Source organism: Sus scrofa, chromosome 9 (assembly GCF_000003025.6).
Source record: "Sus scrofa isolate TJ Tabasco breed Duroc chromosome 9, Sscrofa11.1, whole genome shotgun sequence".
Lineage (NCBI taxonomy): Eukaryota > Metazoa > Chordata > Mammalia > Artiodactyla > Suidae > Sus > Sus scrofa.
In genome coordinates, this window is record NC_010451.4 from 97,791,205 (window position 1) to 97,818,082 (window position 26,878).

Genomic DNA, 26,878 nt, shown 5'->3' on the forward strand with positions numbered 1-26,878 from the left:
TGTGGTGTCACTCACAGACATGTTTTGGATCTAGTGTTGCTGTGGCTCTTGTGTAGGCCAGCAGCTACAGCTCCAATTCGACCCCTAGCCTGGGAACCTCCATATGCTTCAGGTGTAGCCCGGCCCTAAAGAGACCAAAAAAAAAAAAAAAAAAAAAATGGCCATTAGATATATCTGAAGAGAATTTGGAGGCAAATTCAGTACGGGTCCATTCATTCATTTAGCAAATAACTATTGAGTTATCTATTATGTCAGTCACTGTGTTTCAAAAGAAGTCTTAATCTAAGTTTGATTTTGCTTAGGTCAGACAAGGTGAGACCTTTAAGGAAGTCAGAAGGCCATTGCTGATACACCAGCAGTTTTAGTAAAGTGTTTTGGATGCATGCATGGTTTCAGTGCCTGGAAGAGTTGGTAGCAGGTCAGCATATGAAGGCAGCAAGGGCAGATTGTTCTTTCTAGGAACTTGGCAATGTGAAGAACTGAAGAGAGATAGTAAGTTCAGAGGAATCCCATTTGGGATTGCAGGCAGTAGAAAACTGGAGGACTATCTTACACCAAAAAGGGAAATATTTTTCAGTAGTGGTGGAGCTGGATGATCAGTTGTGGGAGTCAAGGTGAAGGATGTACCAACTGCAGAAAGGGATGGAGTTGTTTTCAGGATCATCTCTTGCTCTAGCCTCTGATTTTCTTTGACTCCTCATTCTTCTCTTTCCCTGCAGATTGGCTTTATCTGCTTCCTGGTCCTCATGTTGCTGAATGACTGTGAGGGTTTACATTTTCCCTGTTGAATCTTTGAACCAGCATGAGACTAGAATCTCAATCTAAAAGACAGCCTCCTAAAAATCATATGTTGATCATCTGAGTATGGGCCAGATGGCCATTTAGAGCCCATTCATTTGTGACTAGGAGATGAGATTTGGAAAAAGGACTTGGGTTGTCTGAGCTGGGATCACTTTTCATACCCATCCTGGTCCAATCTCAGCAGAGGTATTGCTTTCCAACAGGCCGGTTGCTAGTACCATGGATAGAGGAAAAGGCAATTCTTAGAAAAAGGCTCCTGGGGGGTGGGGAAGGTTGTACGGACAACTAAATAAGTATTACCAGAGGGGAGATTTGAGCATATCAGAGAGAGAAGACCAAATGGCCGAGATGAAAGAGATGAGAAAGGCCGTGATTGATGGGTAAATGTTCTGACAGAGGCAGGTGAGGAAGGGATCAAGAGGAAAAACAATGTCTTACAAAGTAACTTTTGAAATATGAAACAGCCTTGAGAATTAAAGCAGATGGCTGGGATATAGGACAGATACACTTTTAATTTATTGGAGATGCAGTTGGAACAATGTTCCAAATTATATATTCCAGTCTCAAGAAGGAATGACATGATTCAGAAATGTAATAAATGCATATTTGTAATGTTCACATTTTGAGATGTACAGACTGGAGTTGTTCTTTACTTGGTAGTAACAAGAAACAAGACTCCGGTTCATCAGTGTATTTTCTTTGGACACCGCAACATTTGGTTCTCTTCTGCTTGTGTCTTTCTTTTACTTCTTACTTTTTTTCTTTTTTCTTTTTTTTTCGGTAGAGGTTAGCATTTAGGAAATCCACACAGTTTTACCAGGTGTTATTAGATTTAATAAGTGTATGTGCCTATGGTAGAAAGATGTTATAGATGTATCAAGGAAAAGGAAACCCAAAAATAGCAAATAGTTCTTGCTTTTGGCAATTTAGCATTTTTCAGTTACTAATTCTTTTGGTGGATAGGGTGGTTTACAGCCCTACTCTGTTGATATTCCCCTGCCATTTGTGTTTGTTGTTTAGCAGAGGGCAGAAATTTGAATTGAAAAAAGTCCCTGTCAAAAAATAAATAAATAAATAATTTTATAAGACAACAAGCCACTGACAGACCATTGCTCCAAAGCGTGTGCCTGGTCAGCCCTTAACAGAGGCATCTCAGGTCTCCTGAAGATCTGAAAATCGCTGGCAGCTGCCATCACAGCAGTTCTTTGAGTTTCAAGATGACTGCATGAATGGGGTTAGGATGGCAAATGCCAGCTGATCTAAGATCTCATTGGTACCAGTGCAGGGTGGAAAAACCACCTTTGTGGTTTGTAGCAGGAGATGAGTGGTAGGGCTATGTGTTTATTTCCATTTGTCACTTTGCTCTTCTTCTATAGGTGTTCACAGTTGGCTTGAGTTAATTTTGATGTCTCTACCTACAGAATGTCTGGACATGCTTAAATACTCAAAGTGATCTTTCCATTATTATAATATTGCTTTCTAAGATTTTTGTGTTCCTGAAAGCCGGCACTGTGAATTAATACTTGGCATTTTTTTTTTATTCCATCAACTTTCTGGTCAGTCCCTCAGGATAAGTATTATCCATGTTTTAGAGATGAGGAAGGTTTAAGTTTTGGGTACGGAGGCCTTTTCTAAGGTTTTTTTAGGCACAAAGTTTGATCCCAAGCATCTTCCCTTACCTGCTGTACTTTGCTGCCTGTCCATGACTGGAATCTTGGTGTCTTAGCAAGGATTAATTTACCTGTTCCAGTTGTGGCTGGACGCATATTCTAGCAATGATGCCAAAGGGAAAATCAGTCAACATAAAGTAGAGCAGAATTAACACCATGTCTCAATTTCTCCATCTGTAGCACAAAGGTAATACTAAGTTAATCCTGAATCCCAGTATTATATTATAGAGATCAAATGAAAGGATGCACAGAGGAGCATTGAAGGACTGTTTAATGGTCAGTCTTTAATATTTGTACCACATGTGAGTTTTCTGCCTTCAGGGGATCATGAATTGATGACTGAGGGTTAGTGAGCTAGATTATTGTGCTAATACATCATTTGAGCAGTAAGGAAAAGCTTCAGTGAATGGGAAAATGAGGCTTCGCAGGCCTTAAAAATGTCTCTTTCTAAAACTTGTGTAGCCCTTCATCATGAAGAGAAATGAAAGGAGATACAGTGGACCAAGGTGAGTGAAGTGTTCTGTTTCTCAGTTCAGGACGTAACTAACTTGTATCTTAAAAGGGACCATGAAGAAAGCAGAACCACAGAGCATTTGATGTGCTTCATCTTGACATTTCAGCCAGCACCTGTTGTATGAGAACTGTGTCACAGGAGGTTGAGTCTATTTTTAAAAGTCATCTTTGCCACTGATAACCTCTCATTGTCAAAGATGGGAGTTTTTAGCGTCAAGACAGAATATTTGAAAGTGAATAAAGCGATCTATTCCTGATGTTTATAGAAATGATTCCAGACAACTCTACAAATTGGGTGAGGACAGAAGAGTAAAACTGAAACCAGTTGCATTTTTAGCAACCACCACAGAAGTCAGAAAAAAAAAATCTGCCAAGAGCTACTGAAAAAGGCCAGTTTTCATTTGACTCATCCAACTGATGATTACTTATACTCATTAACCCCACCCCTTCACTTTACAATATAAGTGGAGGTTAGCCTTGCTCAAGCACTATTCTCCTGTTAGTTGAAATAAAACACTTAAATGAAATTTCTGCTACACATTTTTAATCAATTTGTGGAGGAAAGTGATGTTTTAGATCAAACTATATATTAGTACCAAGGCTAATGAGTATGACTTGATGATAACCATTAAAGCAGCAAGTTTTCAAATGCCAGGAACCTGCCTTTTTACGGCAGTCATTTTGACATTTGCCATAGAAAGGAATGTGTAAAATTCTTATGATGTCTGTCAGTTTAAAAATACCATCCCTTCTTTGCCATGACATTATATTAGAATTGACTTAAATTTGCATCTGTGAAAATGTTAGGAGAGACAAACAAATGGGCCATGGGAAGCTTCAGGAGGATGGGCACAATGGGGGGTGTGCAGATTGCTCTAAATTAAACATGGAGAATACTTGGTTGTCTCTCAAAACACCTGATTTTTTTGTTCATAGAAATGTAGAAACCAGAATTAATTTTCATGAGGTGAAATTTTATTGTGCATGTGTAGTTCAGTTCCCAGGGGCTTGATACATGGTGTTAAGGTCTGCTGGTGAGTAATTGTTTAAAATTGATATTAATACTCAGTGGTAATAAATAAACATAGGGGAATGGTAACTCATCACAGAGCAAACCATGCATGATAATTAGTTGAGGTCATTCATCTCCTTAAATTATCAGATGTGACACAACCTGTCTGTGTGGTGTCTAAAAGCCAGCTGAGTCCCTGGGTGTAAATGTCCATAACAGAGGGCCAGTTTAAGGGTTGCAAGCTTTGGATTTGGTCATATCCTTTCTCTCTCTCTCTCTCTTTTTTTTTTCCCCCACAAGTGAAGTAGATTGGGCCCTGGGATTCTGCTTTTGTAATATATATGGGTGTCAAAAACCTGAATTCAGAATTCTGTTTCCTCTGTATTCCCACCTAAATTGCAAAACATACACACACACACACACACACACACACACCTCATTAGCTGTATAACTAACTGAGCATACCTACCCCCACAGTATATAAATATTAGATGGTGGTTCTATGCTGAGTGTCACTGAAGCTGCATTCTTGTGGCTGACTGTTGAGTACTTCTGAATTCTAAAAAGTGATCATTTATGCTGTGATTTCAGCCTTTCTAACCAAGTTTCCTCATCTGAACCACAGAACACATGATTTGAGTTAACTGTATTTTCAGGTCTCTCAAAAATGATTCGTGACCAGGACCATTCTAGAGGCACAGAGGAGAAGTTATTAATGGATGCTTTTAAACATTAGGACTTAAGTCTGTCTTGGTATTTGTCTCGTTGGTTAATAGTATGGGTTCAAACTCAGCTCTACCATGTATTAGCTGGGTACCTTGAACATGTTAACCCTCTCATTGTTAAAATTTTTCAAGATTGTTGTGAGAATTATATAGGAAACATGACATGTAGAAAGCACTGGGTGACTATAATTGGATTAGAAGCAGGAGAATTCAGTGCTGTCAGGTCACCTGGATTTCCTTTTTGCCTCCACCACTAACTAGGTGTTGGACCTACCTAGGTAACATCTTGTTAAGGAAGAATTCTTGGCTTTAGCACCTTCTATAGTTGCTCACCACCCAACCATTTCCTAACAACTCGATCTTAGTTGTCACCTTCTTGCCTTCATGTGTCTGTTGAGCATAAACTAGATCTTTCTCGGTACTGAGTACTCCACTGCCTGTGAGAAGGTCCTTCTCCCAGCCCCCACATTTTAATTTTCTCTCTTAGCCTCTTTCTTAAAGCCAAAGTGATAAATTGTGATGTTTTCCTCCCCTTTTTAACACTCTGCCATCTCCAGTTGAACTAAAGCATAGCGTGGTACCAAACTCTTTCTTGCTCTGGTTGAAGGGCTCATTAAGAAGTATATAATTAAGCCAGTGACCTTGCATTCTTATGTGCAGAGAAATGATGTTAGTGGCCTAGTGTCATGTGATGATTTTGGTTCTGTGAAAAAGGCCCTAGGTGTTCTCACTTGACAGTATATATTTAATAATTGTTGCAAACTGTCTGACAATGTTAACCTTATAAATATCAGCAATAATTGTGATCCTGTGCTTTTTTTCTTTTATGATGAGCAATACATATGTCAGTATCTTACCTGAGGAATAAATGAATATTTTAAGTGTTTTTAGAAGAATATAAATCAGTTCTATTATACTGTTTAAAATATCAAGGGAGTTCCCTGGTGGTCTAGTGATTAGGACTTAATGCTTTCACCGCTTTAGCACGTGTAAAGTCTCCAGTCTGGGACCTGAGATCCCACATCAAGCTGCTGCATGGCATAGTCAAGAAAAAATAGAACCTCCATTTTTAAAACTCTGTAATCCTATTCCAGCATAAAATATCTACTTTTTCGAGAAGAATTAATGTTAGAGCTTACCATGTACCTTATGGTTTGGAAGAGGTGTGTCTGTGATTCACATAAAGTGTAGGCTTTTGTTGTACCTGATTAGCTTTCCTCCTAGTAAGGAAATTCCTATATGAGAAAAGTTAGAAAATCAGTTAAATCCTCAACATTTATGCAAAAAAAAAAAAGATTATACAAAAGCGATCGAAGATTGACTGTGACCACTTGTTTAAAGTCCAGTGAATGAAGACATACCAGAATATTCATAAAGTCATTTTATAGGAAGATTGAGAGGTAAAATAAGTCCCTTGTTTTGAATTCAGTAATCTAGATTCATTTATTTATTTGAGTTGGGTAATTTCTATGCTGTGTAATGTATTCCACAAACTTAGTGGTTTAAAACAATGGATATTTCTTTTCTCATGGTTTCCATGGTGACAAGTCTAGCCCTGGCTTCACTGGTTCCTTTGCTCACGGTAAGGAGTGGGCTGGCCTGCGTTCCTTTCTGGGTATACTTTCTGCTCCTCTTTCAAGCTGTTGTGGTTGTTGGCGCTTGGGGTTATCAGACTGCCTCCCCCTTCCAGTTGGCTCTCCAGGAGTTCATTTTCAGCTCCTTGAGGGCACTCCCTTCCTTTACATATGGCCCCCTCAGAGGTCTTCTTACAACATGGCAGTTCACCCATTCAAGGCCAGCAGGAAGATTTCTCGGTTCAGGGTTCAGAAAGGGGGCTCAGGAGTTCTTCTGTGGTGCAGTGTGTTAAGGATCTGGTGTGGTCACCACAGTGGCTTGGGTCCTTGCTGTCATTCAGGTTTGATACCTGGTCCAGGAACTTCCATGTGCTGTGGGCTTGCCCCTAAAAAGGGTGAAGGGCAGCCCTTTTAAGGACCTTCAACTAATTAAGTTAAACTATCCATGATAATCTTTGTTTTGATTAACTCAGAATCAGGTGAATTGGGCTTCTACATCTACAGAATCCCTTCACTTTTGCCATGTAAGCTAACAGTCATGGGAGTGACATCCCATCATGACCCTCTGTCCCACCCCCTCTCCAGGAAAGTGGTTATACATGCAGGCTGTTTTAGAACTCTTGCTCCCATAGGCTTGATTATTAGAAAACCATCATAAAAACACTATAAAACTAGGAAATGTAAATACTCATTCCTTTTGTTTTCTTTAAATTAATTTAATTTTTTTTTTTTTTTTTTTTTTTTGGTCTTTTTGCCATTTCTTGGGCCACTCCTGTGGCATATGGAGTTTCCCAGGCTAGGGATCTAATCCGAGCTGTAGCCACCAGCTTACGCCAGAGCCACAGCAACACAGGATCCGAGCCGAGTCTGCAACCTACACTGCAGTTCATGGCAACGCCAGATCCTTTAACCCACTGAGCAAGGGCAGGGATGGAACCCGCAACCTCATTGTTCCTAGTCAGATTCGTTAACCACTGCACCACGACGGGAACTCCTAAATTTTTTTTATTGTTATTTTCCCAATACAATTTTTTTTTCCCTACTGTACAGCATGGTGACCCAGTTACACATACATCTATACATTCTTTTTTCTCAAAATATTCACAAACTTTGGAAATGCTCAGAAGCAGTCAGATGACTATCATCCTTTTTGCCTCAGGCAAACTGTGCTTTGTCATGTTGATGCTGATCCATCTTGTAAGGAAAGTAAATTCCAGTAGCTCATTAACTACTCATTACTAGTGTTGTCATAATTAGTTTGCTGAACTTTTGACTCTCTGCAAAGAAAATAATTCTCTGTCCTAAGATTTAAGCCAGTTTACACAATTATTGTTAATAAATGTGTAGAAAATTGTAAGACAGTTCTTTTGAAATGTGAAGGATTAAGTTACTTCTAAATTAAAGTTTATACTTTATGAAATCATAGGCCTCTCCTTATGTGCCTTTCCCTACCTGTATAGACAAGGTAAATCTGTAAAATTTTTGGTTTATACATATCTTTATGAAATGGTCATATTCTCTGACTAATGCCCCAGTTATAAAGTAGTAATGCAGAAATGTGTGTAACCGAAAGCATCCATATATGATTTCTCCTCTTCAGTGACTAGATTTAGGTGAACAGCTATGACTTCTGCTTTTTAAAGAAGATGTGGTGTTCCTGTTGTGGCTCAGTGCTAACCAACCCGACTAATATCCATAAGGACACAGGTTCGGTCCCTGACCTCACTCAGTGGGTGTTAAGGATCTGGTGTTGCCATGAGCTGTAGTGTAGGTCGCAGATGCCACTTGGATCTGGCATTGCTGTGGCTGTGGTGTAGTCTGCCAGCTGCAACTCCTATTTGACCCCTATCCTGGGAACTTCCGCATGGTGTGAATGTGGCCCTAAAAAAAAAAGGAAAAAAAAAAGCCCCTCCTATCCTACAGACAGGTACTCTTTCTCTGCACTGTGCATACCTAGTCATTTCATTTTGGAAGTATTGCTGATTGTCTGCTTTGTTCAGGATTTGTCTTGTTATATACCTCTAGCCCAACTAATTAATTGGCTAACATCAGGGGACTCTGGCCAGAGAATTGCCTGTCTAATTCAGTGCTTTTCACACTAACTGTGCTAAAGGAACAGAGTTTTTTTATTTTTTGTAAATTTCATATCATTGCAAATGTGCATTTTTGTGGCAACAATGAAAATCAGTTAGTAGAAAAATAGAATTAAAAAGGTTATTAACCTTTGTTTTTAAACAGTTAACTTCCATATCATCACATGGCTTTTTCAAACTGTTATAAAATTCTCTAACACACACTTCTGTACTTTCCTTGAGCTAGATTTGCAGAGCATAATCTGAGGAACTTTAATTGATTTGAATATTTAAGGTTAAAACTCAATTACTGTTTTCAGTGTAAAGTGGTGTGTAAAAAAACTTAAAATTGAGGATTTTCATGTTAAATGATTTTTTAAATGATAGGCCCCACTTGAATGCTTTGCTTTGTTTTTTTGTTGGGCAATAGATAGCTATAGTCTTTTTTCTTCAAAGTAATCATATTAATTTAGCTTGAAAGGAGCTGCCTATTTCAGATTGTTACATGCTATAGTTACTTACCAGAATTTTGTGTTCTTCACACGTAAATGCTTATAATGTATTCTCTTTAGAACATTTACCATTTGCAGTGAGTCCAAACATTTGCTGTCGGCAGAGCAAATATTTTGGTTCTGTAATAAGGTTAAGGGCTGCAGACTCTTTTTAGTATCACTTCAATAAATCAAGACATGTCAAGGTAGCTTTTATTTCCTTTTGATGGATTACAAGATTGCTTGGATACATTCAAGAAACAGATGGATATAAAATTGTTACTCTACGAAGATCTTATGTCCCAGAATCAATGAAAACATCTTAGAACACATTTCTGAGGCAGGTTGATTTTTTTTTTTCCAATTTGTTTTTTTAAAAAAATTATCCGGAGAATTCCTGTTGCGGCTCAGTGGTAACGAACCAAACTAGTATCAGTGAAGACGTGGGTTCTATCCCTGGCCCTGCTCAGTAGGTTAAGGATCTGGTGTTGCCATGAGCTGTGGTGTAGGTTGCAGATGAGCCTTGGAACCCATGTGGCTGTGGCTGTGGCGTAGGCTGCTAGCTGCAGCTCTGATTTGACCCCTAGTCTGGGAATGTCTATATGCTGTGGGTGCTGCCCTAAAAGAAAAAATAAATAATCTGTTTAAGGGGTTCTTGGTCTGTTGGGCTAAGGCTCTATAAAAATCTCCACAGATATCTCAGATCTTAGAGTGTCTGCCAGAGTCTAAAAGTATAAACATTCTCACTGTATTGAAATACATCCAGAATCAAACAATATGATTGTTGGAAAAGGCAACTCAGTTTTTTTTTTCAAAGACTGCAATGTGCCCTTTATCTTTGGATCAAATATTCACTTAGTAAGTAGTGAGAATTGCAGAACTTTTTCATTTTGTAGAGTCCATTTTCTCCCTGGTCACCTGTGCATTTTGAAACTGAAGTATATTAAAAAGTTGATTTTTTTGGATGAAGAATATTCTTGTTTTCTATTGGTTCAACTAGAGAGTTTTCTGAAAGTCTGTTGCCAAAGATGTTATTAAATTACATGCAAGAGTTTTACTAAATGAAACTGAGATATATTATGTTATATTAATAGATTGGTAGAACAAAATTATCTACTTATTTGAATGCCTTTTCTCTGTGGTCCTTCTGAGTAATATTTGTCTCTGTACACTTATTCCTAAGTAAATGTCTCAAGAATTTTTGTAGTGTTTTTCCAGACTGTTGAGATAAACTAATTTCCTAAAAAATCAGAATTATATGTTTCAAGTCTCTTAAAGGGCTCTTGCTTGTTCTTTAGTGGGTTACTTAAAACTAATCAAATTCAATTTGATCTTTCTATAAAGATGCTGCACCTTCCAGCTAGTAGTTAGGATGTCAGGTCAAGAACAATATCAGTATTAACAATGCTGGACAAACTCTTGTTAAACTTCCCAGGGCACTTATTCCTTTTAAGTGATTTTCACAATGAACTAAAAAAACAAACAAGCAAACAAACCCCAAAAAACACCTGGTTGACAAATTCTCTTATAATTTCATGGATCTTACATAGTAAAAATTATAGTTGTTTCTATATAGTTTGAAGAAGAATTTCTTCAAGAAAGAGAATGTTCAATTTAGCACATTACAAAGACCATGATTCTGAGAAATCAGCTGAAATTTTACCAATGGTAATTACCTACCTTGATAGCCATTATCGTTAATTATTGCAATAAAATATTAATTATTAGTACATTTTATGTGCCTATCATTTAAAATATCTTGGCAAGATGACCCTCATGCATGAATATTTTAATTTATTTGCAAAAAGTACAGGTGAGAACTTAGAACCAGATGTCATTGCCTTATAAATGTCACATCTGAAAATAAAGTATTATCTTCTTTGTGAGCAGCTTTGGTTAGGGGTTAGTTAGGCCCATTTCTTAGAGTTACATGAAACAACAGGAAGGGGAAATATGAGTAAAGACTGAAGAAGTTTACCAAAACCTTTGCTGCATCATAGAATTTTTATGAGAGCAGGGTGTTGTGTCCAAATTATCTGTGAGATGATTCTTTTGACCTTAGATAGTCCTGAAATGATAGTCTCTGGGTTGTTCTTTCTCTGGGTTGTTCTTTCTCTTCCCTGACCATCCTCAGGTTTTAATTAGATTGTGGATTAAGGCAAACATATGCCTACATGGTCCACTCAAATCTGAGCCCACCCTGCCTCTGGTTGAGCATTCTAGAACTGACGTGGGTGCCATATTTAGTGATGTAGGAGGCAGTCACAGCTGTGTTGAAATGTGACTTTGTGTCCATCTGCCTCCCTTTCCCTATCCCTCCACCACTATATTTACTTCTTTCCAGATGGAACAGGTGTACACAAGCTCTTCCTTGTTTTACGCTCCAACCATAATTTGAGATGCCCCCCAACCACTGGATAAGTAGAATCTTTCTAGAGGTGTCATTTTAAAGGAATTTTATTATCACAGATAAATTCTGAATGTGTAAACCATATAAACACAAACCATGTTTTTGGAGAGGATTTTTCTGTAGTTCTCTTCCAGCTTTGTGATTGCAGCTACCAAACACTTACCTAGAATAAGAACATCTGGATTTTCTGCTTCTGAAAGTTTGCTCACCAATATCTTACCATAGAGTCCAGGAAAAAGCTGTGAAAGAACGATTTCTTGGGTTTTCTAACTTCAGATACTGTCCCTTAGAACTCCTGATACTATTCTGAAAAAGTAATCATTTTAGATAGTTACCAGTGGCACATAATAAAGGGGTGATAAGAAGCTGAGTATAGCCAGCATAGAACTACTGTGGATCTATGCAGTATTTTATAATAATAAAGCAAGAGGGTTGTTTTATAAAATTATGGCTAGTGGAGTACCAATCAGTGTGGTAGATTAAGAGAGGAAGAGTGTTAGGATAAAAAACAGAGCTGTTTTGGACATGCATTTGAGGAAGTACAAAGTTTAAAGAATTCATATACTTCAAGAACTAAGTGATACAGCTAATATTAGAGGAAATTGTGGCCTGATTTTTTTTTTTTCTGTTTTCATTTTTTCTGTTTTATGGCATTCTGAATTGAAGGCTGAAAATGTGCTCCACATAAAATATAATACAAATTTATCAAAGGCAAGTACTCTGCAGAATTGTTGTTGTTTAACATAAGGAAACAAGAACCTCAAAATACTTAAAGCCATTATTCCTTAAAGCATATCACGGAGAAGATACTCTAGCATTTTTTATTTATTTATTTTTCTTTTAGAGAGAGAAGTGGATTTCCTCTCTGTATTCATTTAGATACATTTCTGAAAACATTCCTCAGGCTTTTATCTTTCACTTAAAGTGGTTCTGTGTCTGGCCTTCATGATGTGGTAGGTTAAAAGCAGTGCCTTACCATGTATTCCAATTTTTGGTGTCATTGTTAGGAAATTTAGATGATACATTATTCATGTGTATATGTAACAGGTAGTGGAAATATTTGAGTGTTTATAAACATCTATATATACACATCTAGATTTTAGATATATTAACTTTAAAAAACACATGAGGAGTTCCTTTTGTGACTCAACGCTAACGAACCTGGCTGGTATCCATGAGGATGTGGGTTAGATCCCTGGCCTCGCTCATTGGGTTAAGGATCCTGCATTGCCATGAGCTGTGGTGTAGACTGCAGGTGCGGCTCGGATCCCGTGTTTCTGTTGCTGTGACGTAGGCTGGCAGCTATAGTTCCCATGCTACCCCTAGCCTGGGAAACTCCATGTGCTGGAGTGTGGCCATAAAAAGACAAAAAAAAAAAAAAAAAAAAGAACAAAACAAAACCAAAAAAACCCCACAATGATTGAGAAATGCTTGTTCTAGCTTCTTCATAACCTGACATACTCTTTGCTTTAAGTGCATTGAGAGATGGAATATTTATTGTATCTTAAATGATACTAATTTCACCTTTTTGAGCAGCTGTGAATTACCAAGTTATAGAAACTATAAATATGAAGAACTATCCAAATCTATCCATTACTTGTGAGACTGCATTTTTAGTTCCTGCTTGGTACACTGTAATGGGTTGACTTGTCTTCCCCCCTAATTCACATTTTCAAGTTCTAAGCCCCTTCCCTCAGATTGTGACCTTATTTGAAAGTTGTAAAGAAAGCAAAGTCGTGGGTTGGCTATGGGGTGAAAAACTGGAAATTAAGAGGTTTTTGGAATCCTCAATTGATATTATATGCAATACAGTTTTTTTTTTTTCTTTTTCTTTTTAGGGTAGCACGTGTGGCATATGGGAGTTTCCAGGCTAGAGGTTGAATCAGAGCTGCCGGCCTACACACCACAGCAATGCCAGATTTGAGCCGCATCTGTGACCTATGCTACATCTTGTTGCAACGCCCGAGCCTTGTCTCACTCAGCAAGGCCAGGGATGGAAGCTTCATCCTCCTGGATACTAGTCAGGTTCATAATCTGCTGAGCCACAGTGGGAACTCACATTTACTCTTTCATTTATTAAGTAGTTTTGAGTACCTAAACATATTAGTCTTTAGTGTTCACAGAATGACTGGCATGCATTAAGTATAGCATTATACTTTAATTGTTATAACAATCTTAAATATCATAGGTACAGTTTTCTCCATTCTGTACATGAAAAACTGGAATCCTATATAATAGTATATATAGTTTGTCTGCTGGGGTGCAAAGTACTCCTTGCTGAGAACCACTGATCTAAGTGACATGTTCCTAAGAAATTGGCCCATAATATGTGTTCCTTTCGCCAGTGATGTCTATTTCTGGCTCATTCCCACAATGCTTACGTGGCATTCGTGTTTTGCTAACATTTTGTCACATCAGTGAATTTTATTCATTAATCCCTGATAATAGGGATGCTATTAAGAAAGGTAAATTAGCTAGTTCAAAATATTTTCTAAATTAAGCTGTTAAATTTAGTGCTTGGTGAAGCAGGAAGTGTAATTATTTAACATATAGTCCAGTGTACCAGGGGTAAGATTTTCCTGTTCCTGGAGATCTCTGAATTTCCTGAAGGAAAATTTTGTAGTGAAACGTGTCTTCAACAGAAGCCTACTGGTGTCTGCTCTTTCCTGCCGGGTCTGGAGCGGAAATGAGACAGTCTCGCCTGCCCTTGTGCACACAGCACAGAATGCTTTGTAGATCCCAGATTTGCTGGACAGTTGCCAGGGTGGCCTGTGGGCACCCTGTGATTAGCTTGGACACACACCCTTGCTAGGGGTTTTTGTTTCACCCAGGAAAGCTGTATCGTAAACTCGTGAAGATTTTTCTTAGTTGAAAATGCTTCATCTTTTTCAGAAGAGAGCAATTAATGGAGACCCCCAAACAATAAGAGCATGCTTGGGACCAAGTCACAGGACTCCTGAACTTTATTTGTATGTGTATTATATAGTGTTCTCTCTTATATGGAGAGGAATTGAAATTTTAGAGGGCTGATCTGAACTGATCACACACCAAAAATATCTTGATGAGCGTGAAAAGGAGAGCAGGCATTTCTGTAAATGGAGAACAGCTATATGCTGTTTGTTCTCTTTCAGGACAGCACAGGTGGTGCAGTGTAGAAATAGTCATCCTAGGAATCCCTGTCTGCATTAGTTAGGAGGGAATGCTGTTACATGAGGGGAAAATGAAAACCCAGAATCTCTGGTCCAAGATTGTATCTGTCTGTAGTTCAATCAAAAAGTAATTTCTCTGCTTCTTTTTCTTATTTCTGTAAAAAGAAGTGATACAAATAGTTTGCCTCTTGAATTGATGGGACTTAAAATGGGGCTCTTGAAGTATTTCAGGTCCATCCTATTCTCATCAACTAAGGAGAGGCGAGGAAGATCCCTTTTTATGCTATTCGTATCTCTGTTTCAGTGTCCACTAGCTGATACTTTTCTTATGCATATGATTTATTTTAAACAACATAAATATCTTGCATGCTATGCCAAATCTAGTGCCTTTTACATACTTTCTTCCTTCTTTTAGCTATTCAGTGTTCATACATGAGCAGATTAATCATTGCCTTTCCCTTCCTCTACCATAGACCAATGTGGGTAGAGGGATCCTATACTTTCCAGTCTTTTATTTCAGCCCAGTTCTTTCTTTTGTTTATCCTCATTCTGGGTTTGACCCAGGACCCTTTGGTTTCTTTGTGTTACCCAGCCTAGTTGTTGGTAATGCCTTTCACTCTAAAAAGTGTCCAGGTTCAGACAGTGAATTATAGGATCACCCCATGCTTAGGCTGTATCATTCATATGCTTTGTCATGTATTACAGTTTATGGTGTCATTGTTAGGAAATTTAGGTGATATATTATTGGTGTGCATATGTAACATATATTGGAAATATGTGTTTATAGACATCTAGACATATATCTGGATTGTAGATATATTAACTTTAAAAAAACATCGTGTACTTCTTCTAACTTCTTCCTAACCTGGATATACTCTTTCTTTTAAATGCATTGGGATATTTATTATGTATTGCACAATAGTAGTTTCACCTTTTAAAATAGCTGTGAATTACCAGGTTATGCAAACTATCAATATGAAGAATAATCCAAATGTTTGCATTGCTTGTGAGACTGTGTTTGAGTCCCTGCATGGCACACTGCTAGGGCTGACTTGCTTGTGTTCTCCCCAGATTTATATGTTGGAGTTCCAACCACCCCTTCCTTCAGAATGTGACCTTATTTGAAAATGGGCTCTTTGCAGATGTAATTAATTTGAGTTAGGTCATACTGGAGTTGGGTGGGCTGTAATTCAATATGGCAATTGTCCGTATAAAAAGAAATTTGGATCCTGACCCATACACAGGGACACTGCTATGTGAAGATGGGAGTTATGCTGCCATAAGCCAATGATCTTACCAGAAACTAGGAGAGAGGTCTGGAAGAGATCTTCTCTAATGTCTCCAGAGAAAGCATGGCCCTGCTGCCATGTAGTTCTTGGACTTCTAACCTCAGAACTATGAGATGATATATTTATGTGGCTCTCAGCCATGCCTTTTGTGGTACTTGGTTGTGGCAGCCCCAGCACACTGGAATAGACCCCATGTCTGAGCTGCTTTGATGGCATGGTCATGATACCACAGTCATTCAAGATCTGGTGGATCATATTGTCATCAGATAATATAATTAGTACAGTGGTTTCACTTTAAATGACATCATTAAAAATAATTCCTATAGGGAGTTCCCGTCGTGGCGCAGTGGTTAACGAATCCGACTAGGAACCATGAGGTTGCGGGTTCGGTCCCTGCCCTTGCTCAGTGGGTTAACGATCTGGCATTGGTGTAGGTTGCAGACGCGGCTCGGATCCCGCGTTGCTGTGGCTCTGGCGTAGGCCAGTGGCTACAGCTCCGATTCAACCCCTAGCCCGGGAACCTCCATATGCCGCGGGAGCGGCCCAAGAAATAGCAACAACAACAACAACAACAACAACAAAAAATACAAAAAAAAAAAAAAATAATAATAATTCCTATAGAACATTTAGCTATGAATGCCTCATATATTTATATTCCCTATGATCTTTTACCAGGTATCTGTACATGTACTAACCCTACCCACACACTAGCTCTACTGTCTTGGTTTCTGCATATTTTTTCTCTTAAAAAAATGTAGATTGAGCTATGAAGCCTGATTTCTCCAAAGATAAATTGCAGTGCATTTAAGCTATAGAAAAATATCCAAAGGTTGCTGCAGTTGCATATTCTTTCACAACCTTTGCAGTGGGTAAGACTCATGCATAGCCTACTTGACTAGAATAAAGATTTAGGCAAAGTAGTTTGTCTTTTATGACTCAGAGGCAAATATTCTAGGTAGTTTCATGCAGCTCCTAGACTTCACATCTAGGACATTTTTCTAGCCTTCTCTTACAAAGAGAGACATTTATGTGATATTATTATGTCCTGTACGCCTCTCTGGCACACCACCAATAGGCCTGCACCATGTTTGGAAAAATACGTGATGGATGAATAGGATGATTCTTGCCAGACAGACTTCCTAGGAAATAAAGAACCCTTAGGCTTTGAAAGATTTAACAAACAAACTAAAAAAAAAAAGGCCAAATTGGAAAGCTTTATTTCTCCTTATAAAATAAGATAATCTAATAATAGTACCTTCAACTTGGGGACATTTTAAGTTCGAAGAGTATGAATTTGTTACTGTGAACATTTTGAGAATGCTAATGACGTGATTATAATATAAGTGGATAGCTATAGCTAGGGCATTAAACACACAGTTTCACAAATATATACCCTCCCAGAACATGAGTCTTGGAGAGGTCAGGTTCACTGAACTATCAGTGTGGGTACTGTGTTCACATTCTTGAAGAAAACACTTTTATAGTAAACATTCTGGATATAGACACCTCCCTAGAATAGATCAGAATCACTTGGAGGCTGAATCTATACTGTGTGTTTTCTCTTTCAAGACTTGATGCTCTTTGCACACTGGCCTCCCTGAGTAGATGCTTGATAGGTGCTTTTAATACCCATTGCTACTCTTGCCTCCCATAAAATAATACTCAATATTTCATTGTTTGGAGTTATGTATAGTAGGTCTTTCCACCATTTATTTGTTTCCCTTGGTTGGTTTGATGCTTCCAATAAGCATGACCTGTACCATGTGTGTAGGGTCAGCTGTGACTTTGGCTTTTGTGTTAGCCATGGACCCATGGGAACAATACTTGGCACCATTTCCTCATCAGTGAAATGCATTCAAATGCTCTGTCTTACCGAGCTCATTGTATTGCTGGGACATTCGAATGTGGCGATGTGTATGTGAACACTTTGAAAACTCTAGAGCACAGTATTGACATGTGTTATTAGACTAATTCTTGCCCTCACTAAGCCCAGGGCAATGTATAATAGTAAACCCACCATTAAGGCCGGTAGTGGGGCTCTATTTCAGTACCTTGCTTTTGTAATGCTCATCTTATTATTATTTTGTCTTTTTAGGGCCGCACCCACAGCATATGGAGGTTCCCAGGCTAGGGTCTAATCAGAGCTACAGCTGCTGGCCTACACCTCAGCCACAGCAACACCTGATCTGAGCCACTTCTGTGACCTGCACCACAGCTCACAGCAATGCCGGATCCTTAATCCACTGAGCGAGGCCAGGGATCGAACCCGCAACCTCATGGTTCCTAGTCAGTTTCGCTTTCGCTGCACCATGATGGGAATTCCTCGTCTTACGTTTGAAATCCAGCGTAGATGCCATCTTGTTTTGACACCAACGTTTATGTGCTATGATTTAAAAGTTGTAACTGTGTTAGTTATATCTTGATTTATTTATTTTTTTTACTTTTACGCTCTGGTTTATTATTCTGCTGTTTCATTGGTTAGCATTCTGGCAAGATGTGGTTGTCTGGGAATATGTGTATGTAATGGGTTGTATATGCTTGTCTATGTAAGAGGGTATGAATTTCTTAGCAGATTGCCTTTGATGAGTTTTGTTAATTCTGGTTTTGCTAATTTAACAATAAAACTGTTTTCTGTTTATACTAAAAAAGAAATTCTGGCCAATGGATTAAAGTTAATTATAAATGTTATTCATGGTAATATATCCTCATTAGTAAAATAATTCAATGTATATGTAGCTGTAAATGATAAATATAACTAGATGCACACACATACAGGGTATCTCATATGTCATGTGTGTATCCATAAAATATAGAGGTAAATACATGTATGTTTATTTAATATACATGCAAATTAATTAGCTTAATAAATAATTAGGCATTGCTAACATGGGCTAGAAAATATCTTAGTTGCTGAAGGAACAAGGTCCATAGGACAAAAATTACATCTTAGCTAATTCATAGGGTAGTTATAATAATATGTAACACTTATTAAGCATTTGTAGCTACAATCTTAAGACTTTATTTGCATTAATTTTTTCAAGATTATTTTGAGTTAAGTGTTTTGATTGTAATCAAGAATAAAAAAAAAAAAGCACTTGAGTTTTTCCATAAAGTGTGCATTTAATAGAATAAGTGTCATTAGTTCTAAGGAATAATGGAGCTTTAGAGCCGAACCCAGCATCAGCCATTGTCTTGGAGCTCCTCAGGGGGATGTTGGTCATAAGGATGAGACACGTACAGGCAGACAAAGATGGGAAGTCATCTGAAGAGACAGTCCTGACCCAGGCCTGAAAATGCAGACACATCACTTCTTTGAGAAATCAGGGCATAAATAGAAATGAACTTGCTGATGACCCATTTTCCTTTGGGCAAATGTTAAGATATTATGGAGGGAAAATTTGTAAGTCAGTACAGTGTTCCTTTTTGCACAGATATAAAAGTGGTTGCTCTGTCAAAAAAAAAAAAAGTGATTGAAAAATAGCCAATTAAGAACTGTCAGAAAAGTTATCCAAGAAATACTAATGTAGCCTGTGTAAATCTGTTTAGTTTGTATAACAGGTACACATCGATATGCTAGCTAATTCAAATAGTAATAGTTCTTTTTTGGATACAATGATTGTAGTTAAAATAATTTGGAAAACTCAGTACTTTTAGTGGACTGCTACAATTTAAGTAGTTTATAGGCATTTTAAGGCTGTTTGTCTCTTATTTTACATCTGAACCAACTTGGGAAATGTTTCAGTTAATGCTGACTTTAACACAGTCTTAATAACCTCAAGGGAGATACATGTTTACTGTAAATGGACCTTCTCAATTTCAAGTATTCTTTTTAACATAGGCTTCTGAATGTTTTGTTTGTTTGTTTGTTTTCATTTATACCAAGAATCAATGATTTCTGTTCTAAAGAGTAAGGTGAGAAGCAACATAGGCTATATTCGAAAATACAGCTAGTACTTAACTGGATTAAAAACGGGTTTTTCTCTTCATTGAGAACTAAACCTGAAGAGATGGTTTAAACAGTTACAGGCACAGATAGCTTCAAACACAAATATAAGCATGTATCGAAGCCCTGAACAGTCTCTGGGAAATCTCATCAAGAGCCTGGCACAAGGTCTGTGAGATGAGACCAGACTTAGGGTCAGAGTTTACTACTTAAAATGACTTCTCATGTGTTCATTGACACCTTGGTGAGTGAGAATTCAGTGACATTGTTTGAGATTTAGATACAGTAATAATGATTAATAGTGAATCAACATTTTTGAGGGATATGCAAATACAAATAATGGAGTGTGTGTAGTTTTACTTTTGGCTTGAGGTAAGGAGTTTAAGATCTCGAGGCACTTTATTTTTATGATTTTTATTTTTTCCATTATAGTCGGTTTATAGTGTTCTGCCAATTTCTGTATAGCAAAGTGACCCAGTCATACACATGTACATTCTTTTTATTACATTATCCTCCATCATGTTACGTCACAAATGACTAAATATGGTTCCCTGAGCTGTACAGCAGGATCTCACTGCTTATCCGTTCCAGATGCAATAGTTTGCATCTGTTAACCCCAAGCTCCCAATCCACTCCACTCCCTCCCTCTCCCCCTTGGCAACCACAAGTCTGTTCTCCAAGTCAATGAGTTTCTTTTCTGTGGAAAGGTTCATTTGTGCCATGTATTAGATTCCAGATATGTGATATCATTGGTACTTGGCTTTCTCCTTCTGACTTACTTCACTTAGTCTCTAGTTGCATCCCTGTTGTTGCAAATGGTATTATTTTGTTCTTTTTTATGGCTGAGTAGTATTCCAGTGTGTGTGTGTGTGTGTGTGTGTGTGTGTGTATGACATCATCTTAATCCACTCATCTGTGGATGGACATTTAGGTTGTTTCCATGTCTTGGCTATTGTGAGTAGTGCTGCAATGACATATGGGTGCATGTATCTTTTTCAAGGAAAATTTTGTCTGGATGTATGCCCAAGAGTGGGATTGCTGGGTCATATGGTGGTTCTGTATTTAGTACCTCCATACCATTTTCCATAGTAGTTGTACTGATTGACATTCCCACCAACAGTGTAGGAGGGTACCCTTTTCTGCACATTCTTTCTGGCATTTGTTATTTGTTGACTTCTTAATGATAGCCATTCTGACTGGTGTGAGGTGGTACCTCATAGTAGTTTTGATTTGTATTTCTCTAATAATTAGTGATGATGAGCATTTTTTCATGTGCCTGTTGGCCATCTGTATATCCTCCTTGAAGAAATGTCTATTCAAGTCTTTTACTCATTTTTCCATTGGGCCTTTTTGCTGTTGAGTTGTATAAATTGTATATTTTAGAGATTAAGCCCTTGTCAGTTGCATCGTTTGAAACTATTTTCTCCTATTCTGTAGATTGTCTTTTTTTTTTTAATGGTTTCCTTTGCTGTGCAAAAGCTTGTCAGTTTGATTAGGTCCTGTTGGTTTATTTTTGCTTTTATTTCTGTTGCTTTGGGAGACTGACCTAAGAAAATATTTGTATGGTTGATACCAGAGAATGTTTTGCGTTTATTCTTTTCCAGGAGTTTGATGGTGTCTTGTCTTATGTTTAAGTCTTTAAGCCATTTTCGAGTTTATTTTTGTGCATGGTGTGAGGGTGTGTTCTAGTTTCATTGATTTACATGTGACTGTCCAGATTTCCCAGCATCCATTGCTGAAAAGACTGTTTTTACCATTTTAGATTCTTGCCTCCTTTGTTGAAGGTTAATTGATGTAGGTGTCTGGGTTTATTTCTGGATTCTCTATTCTGTTCCATTGGTCCGTATGTCTGTTTTGGTACCACGCTGCCTTGATGACTGTAGCTTTATAATATTGCCTGAAGTCTGGGAGAGTTATGCCTCCTGCTTGGTTTTTGTTCCTCAGGATTGCTTTGGCGATTCTGGTTTTTTTGTGGTTCCATATAAATTTTTGGATTGTTTGTTCTAGTTCTGTGAAAAATGTGGGTAATTTGACAGGGATTGCATTAAATCTGTAGATTTCTTTGGGTAGTATGGCCATATTTTGGATATTCTTCCAACCCTGGAGCGTAGAATATCTTTCCATTTCTTTGAATCTTGAGGCATTTTCCATTTCCATGAAATCATTTCAACTTTTTATCACATGTATACACCTCTAGTACATGACTATTGTGAGAAATGTGCCCAAGTGCAGAAGTTCCTCCAGTAAAGTTTACTACTTGGAAAAAAAATTTCCCGCTATATTTTTTGCCTTTGTTGTGCTCTATATGCCATAAAAACAGGAATCAGCAAGGCTGTCTAGAAAAAAGGCTTTGAGATTTTGGATTCTTAGAAGTAAAATAGTATGTGCCTATTTAAAAATGTTAACTTCATTTTAAATAATACTGCTTTTTGGTGGTTTGATCATCATCTGCTCATTGAATAATAATGTTTTGTTAGCAGTAATCATAATCAGTAGTATTTATTGGTTGCTAGAGGCCAGGCAGTATGCTAGTGTTCTACTTCTTTTGTCTTATTTAATTCTGACTTTAACCATATGAAACAGGGATAAACATTATATTCCTGTTTTATTTTGGTTTATTTTATGATTATATTTCGTTTCTTTGTCTCCTTCCCCCTACTTTTTTGGCCATAATTTCCTGGGCCAGAGATCATACCTGCGCCACAGCAGTGTCTACACCAGATCCTTAAGCCCTAGGCTACTAGGGAACTCCACTACATTCCTCTTTTAAAAATGAGGAAGAAGAAAATGAGGTCTTGACTGGTTGAAGAACCTGTTCCAGACCACATAGGTAGTAACAGTGGGTGAGGTATATGACGCTAATCTGTCCGATTCCAAACTTACTCTCAGCCTCAACTTATATTACCTTCTCATACAGAACTGCCCTGGACCAAGCATTTAAAATAGCATTTAAACTCAGGATGACCTTATCTGGGTCATTACATATGTTACTAGGAAGTCCATAGCTTTTATTTCTCTAGAACAGTGATTTTTTTTCTTTTTTTTTTTCTTTTTTTTGCCATTACTTGGGCTGCTCCTGCAGCATATGGAGGTTCCCAGGCTAGGGGTCGAATCGGAGCTGTAGCCACCGGCCTACGCCAGCCACAGCAACGCGGGACGCGAGCCGCGTCTGTGACCTACACCACAGTTCACGGCAATGCCAGATCGTTAACCCACAGAGCAAGGTCAGGAATCGAACCCTCAACATCATGGTTCCTAGTCAGATTCATTAACCACTGTGCCACGACGGGAACTCCTAGAACAGTGATTTTAAATTGACATTTACATGGCTGTGTCTCTGGGTATATTAATGACTTTTAACTCTTGCTTCTTAGACACGAGTCCCAAAAAGAATACTTAAAATATTAATGGAATAAACATCTTCCCCCAGAATAATACATGTGAAAGAAATCTTCAAAGTGAAATAGGCAAATGAATATCAAAGAAGCTTATTTTAGAGTGTAATCCTATGAGAGAGCAGTCTTGAAAGATTAAAAAAGATTGTCTTTATGATTATGAATTTGAAACAGTTGGAATGAATTCAATCATGACAGCATAACTGAGGATCATTTCTGAGAGTGAGGGATATAGATAGTTAAAAGACTCATTGCTTGCTTCTGAGGTCACCTGCTTCGTAAGAGACTGAAATAGGAGAGAACAAGTGTTAAGAATTCATTCTGCCTTCCCGGTGCTTTTGTAGTTTTATTTTTAGAGCTCTACCAACAGCAGTTGGAGCCTTGTTTGCCATTCTGCGCATGCTCCGTTGGACTCTCTCTTGCAGTCTTTGCCGCCTTTGACAGGTGTGAGGGACTTCCTGAGCCAGTCCCTTTCCTCAGCCACCCTGATGTAGCTTGGTTCTTCACTTGTTGAGCTCATAAGAGAGGTAATTTTTCTACCGTTAACATGTATTACTTTTTTCTTAAGGCTAAGATAATCAGAATGAAAGGGTATTAGAGAGATAGTGGTACAGGAGTGATGGAAAAATATTTAATAAAGAATTTTAGTTTCAAATACTTAAGTATTTAAATCCCAGGAAACAGTAGTGAGAGCAGAAGAGATCTTCAGCAATGACTTTTTCAGGAGCTGTTAGTGGTTTGAAGCGCATTTAAATCACCTGGGAAGTTTTCAGAAATTATCGGTGCTTAGATCCTACCCTAGAGACTACAATAATTGGCTTGTCATTGGTGTTTTTTAAAAAATCTCCCTGGGTGATTTTATTGTGTAGCCAGGGTTGGGAACCACTAATTTAGAGAACTCAACAGCAGTTAGTTCTGCTTTTGCCAGTATCTACATCATTTTGTACCACACTTCACTTCATATGTCAATTTCCTATGTTAAAAACTATTAGAAGAAATAACATAAAAACTGGCGAGCTGTATGAGGTACATTCGGAATTATATACAACCACTTATGTTTGGCTTACATGATTTGTAGAAATTAACACTTTAAAATGTACTAGCATTAATTAAAAAAAAAAAAAACACAAGGGGCATTAACTCTGTGGTGCAGTGGGTTAAGAATTGAACTTCAGCGGCTTGAGTGCTGCAGAGGCTTGAGTTTGATTCCTGGTCTGGTGCAGTGGGTTAAAGGATCCGGTGTTGCTGTAGTTGTGGTGTAGGTAGCAGCTGTGGTTTGGAATTAATCCCTGGCCTAGAACTTCCATATGCTGCGGGTGTGGCCATAAAGAAAAAAAGTCACAAAGCTTTCAGTACTTGATCATCTGTACATGGTGGTTATTCAAATATTTGTTGAATACCTACTGTGTAGAAGACACTGATGAAAAGACTAAGGGATCTGACCTTTTATTCTGAAGAAATTTTTGTTCTGGGGAATTAATAGATTTAACTTAGTAAGTAACATTCCATAGGTAGGTGTGCTTCACAGCTGTGTACAGTAGTATTGCAGTGAATGTAGAAAGAGTAACAACTCTGGGCTCATGTCATGGAGAGTCCATAGAAGGTGTGATGCTCATGAAGTTTACCAAATTGTTGGTTTGCAATTCCCCCATCACAGCTTTTCTTTTCAAGTCTCAGTTACAGTCCTGAGAGTGAACTTCTTGGGAACTTACAAGTGCTGAGAACAGCTTACTAACTAGACCTATCTTTTTTTTTCTGTCTTTTTGCTATTTCTTGGGCCACTCCTGCGGCATATGGAGGTTCCCAGGTTAGGGGTCGAATCGGAGCTGTAGCGACCGGCCTATGCCATAGCCACAGCAACGTGGGATCCGAGCTGCGTCTGCAACCTACACCGCAAGCAGCTCACGGCAATGCCGGGTCGTTAACCCATTGAACAAGGGCAGGGACCGAACCTGCAACCTCATGGTTCCTAGTTGGATTCGTTAACCACTGCGCCACAAAGGGAACTCCTAACTAGACCTATCTTGTCTTCCCCTGAGATATTTTTTTTTCTCATTGAATCACATTGTCTTGGGACCGCTTTTAATTAGCTAATTATCTTGTGTTTACAACCACTTGGTTCTTGAATATATTTATCTAAGACAGAATAGCTTTTGTGCTGGCTTTACAGAATGAACAGAATTTAGGTGCAAGTATAGTAGGTTGAATTTCACTGTTTCAGGTCAGCAGGAGAAACATACTAAACAAAGTTTAAGAGTAACAGTCTGATTGACAAAGGAAAGCAATGCAATGCTAACACAGTTCATACATTTCTTCTTCTGTGTGCCTGACCCCCGCCAAGTGCATTTTTATTGTCTATGTTTACAACTTATGCCAGGTATTAATTAGTTATTTAGTAAAATGTGAGATTCAAGGTTCATAATATTATACATTAGTAAATCATCAAGGTTTAAATAGAGGCCTGTAGCCATTCTGATGGCAAAAGCAGTCCCCTTTCCGCTGTGGTGTTGTCTTATACAAAGGAATAACGAGAAGAGAGAGACAAAAGGAAGGTACAGGGAGAGGCTGAGTTGTAGAATGCCTTGAATGGATTTCATCCTGATGGAAGTATGGACCCATTGAGATTTTTAAAGAGGAAATATATTTCAGATGTTGAGAAGGCTAATATGGTAAGCGTCTATTGGTTATATTAGTTGAAATATATTTCAGATGTTGAGAAGGCTAATATGGTAAGCGTCTATTGGTTATATTAGTTCAATAAAATGTTTATTCATTCAAAAATTATTTATTAAATACATACTGTGTTCAACACAGTATTTAGTCCCTGAAAGTGGAGTTGTATTAATGAGAGCTTTTAATCTAGAATTCTCTTTGTGTAATATATTATGGTACACACCTAAAGAGAAATAAGACACATCTGCCCTTTACATATCTTATTGAACAAGTAAAATCGATAATTGTTTCTGTGTGCCCAGTTGCAACAATGATGGGTTCCAAGGGAAAGAGGCTATACAAAGATCATCAAGGCATTTGTGGTGGTCCAGATATTGTCACTCAAGGGGTTGAAGAAATGGGAGGATAGAAAGAAGAAATTATAGGAAGAGTGGGCAGAATTTAGTTACATTATTATATGCATGAGAAAAGCAGGAACAGTCAGAGAAAGACAGCATCAGCATCAGAAGTATTGGTCTGGGTGACATTTTAAAATTTCCCACCTACTCACAGTAAACCTGCCAACGTAAAGAAGGAATGAGCATTTAAAATGTTTCTCTGCCATCTGCTTTTTGTCTGTGTTCTTTGAACCTTGATGTTTTGTTTCAGACTTCTTCAGAATATTTCTGTCACCATGAATTAATAATGTAGAGTGCTCTGGTACCATAGTATTCCAGATGTTATTAACTTTTTACTTTCAGTGTGAAAATCAATTCATCTTACGTTATATAACATTCGTTCATGAGATATTTGATATACAGGATGATGAAAGATACCACTGCCTGCTTATTTCATTATAGCATAAAGAGAATTCACTTCTTGAGAGGCCGTGATAAGGATTTTATAAAGCTAGAGAAATACAAAGTATGCATTAAACTGTATAATAGTTGTCTTGTGGCAAAGATCTAATGGTCCACTAAGTTTGACCAATATATTTTCTGAACTATTTTTTTAAAGTTCTATTGAAGTAGAGTTGATTTACAAGGTTGTGGTAATTTCTGCTGTACAACAAAATGAGTCAGTTATATGTGTACGTACAACTATTCTCTTTTATATTCTTTGCCCACAGAGATTATCACAGAATTTTGGGTAGAGTTGTCTGTGCCATATAGTAGGTCCCTG

The 26,878-nt window shown here is 37.9% G+C and overlaps 1 protein-coding gene across 21 annotated transcripts in view; it reads left to right on the top strand.

Moving 5' to 3' along the window:
• CACNA2D1 (calcium voltage-gated channel auxiliary subunit alpha2delta 1) overlaps window positions 1-26,878 on the top strand; it is a 484,869-nt gene that overhangs the window by 10,148 nt on the left and 447,843 nt on the right. For 2 of the 21 annotated variants that reach the window (XM_021102229.1, XM_021102231.1), the window contains exon 1: window positions 22,953-23,571. The gene's annotated coding sequence lies outside the window, so the exon portion shown is untranslated. 21 annotated transcript variants of the gene reach the window in all.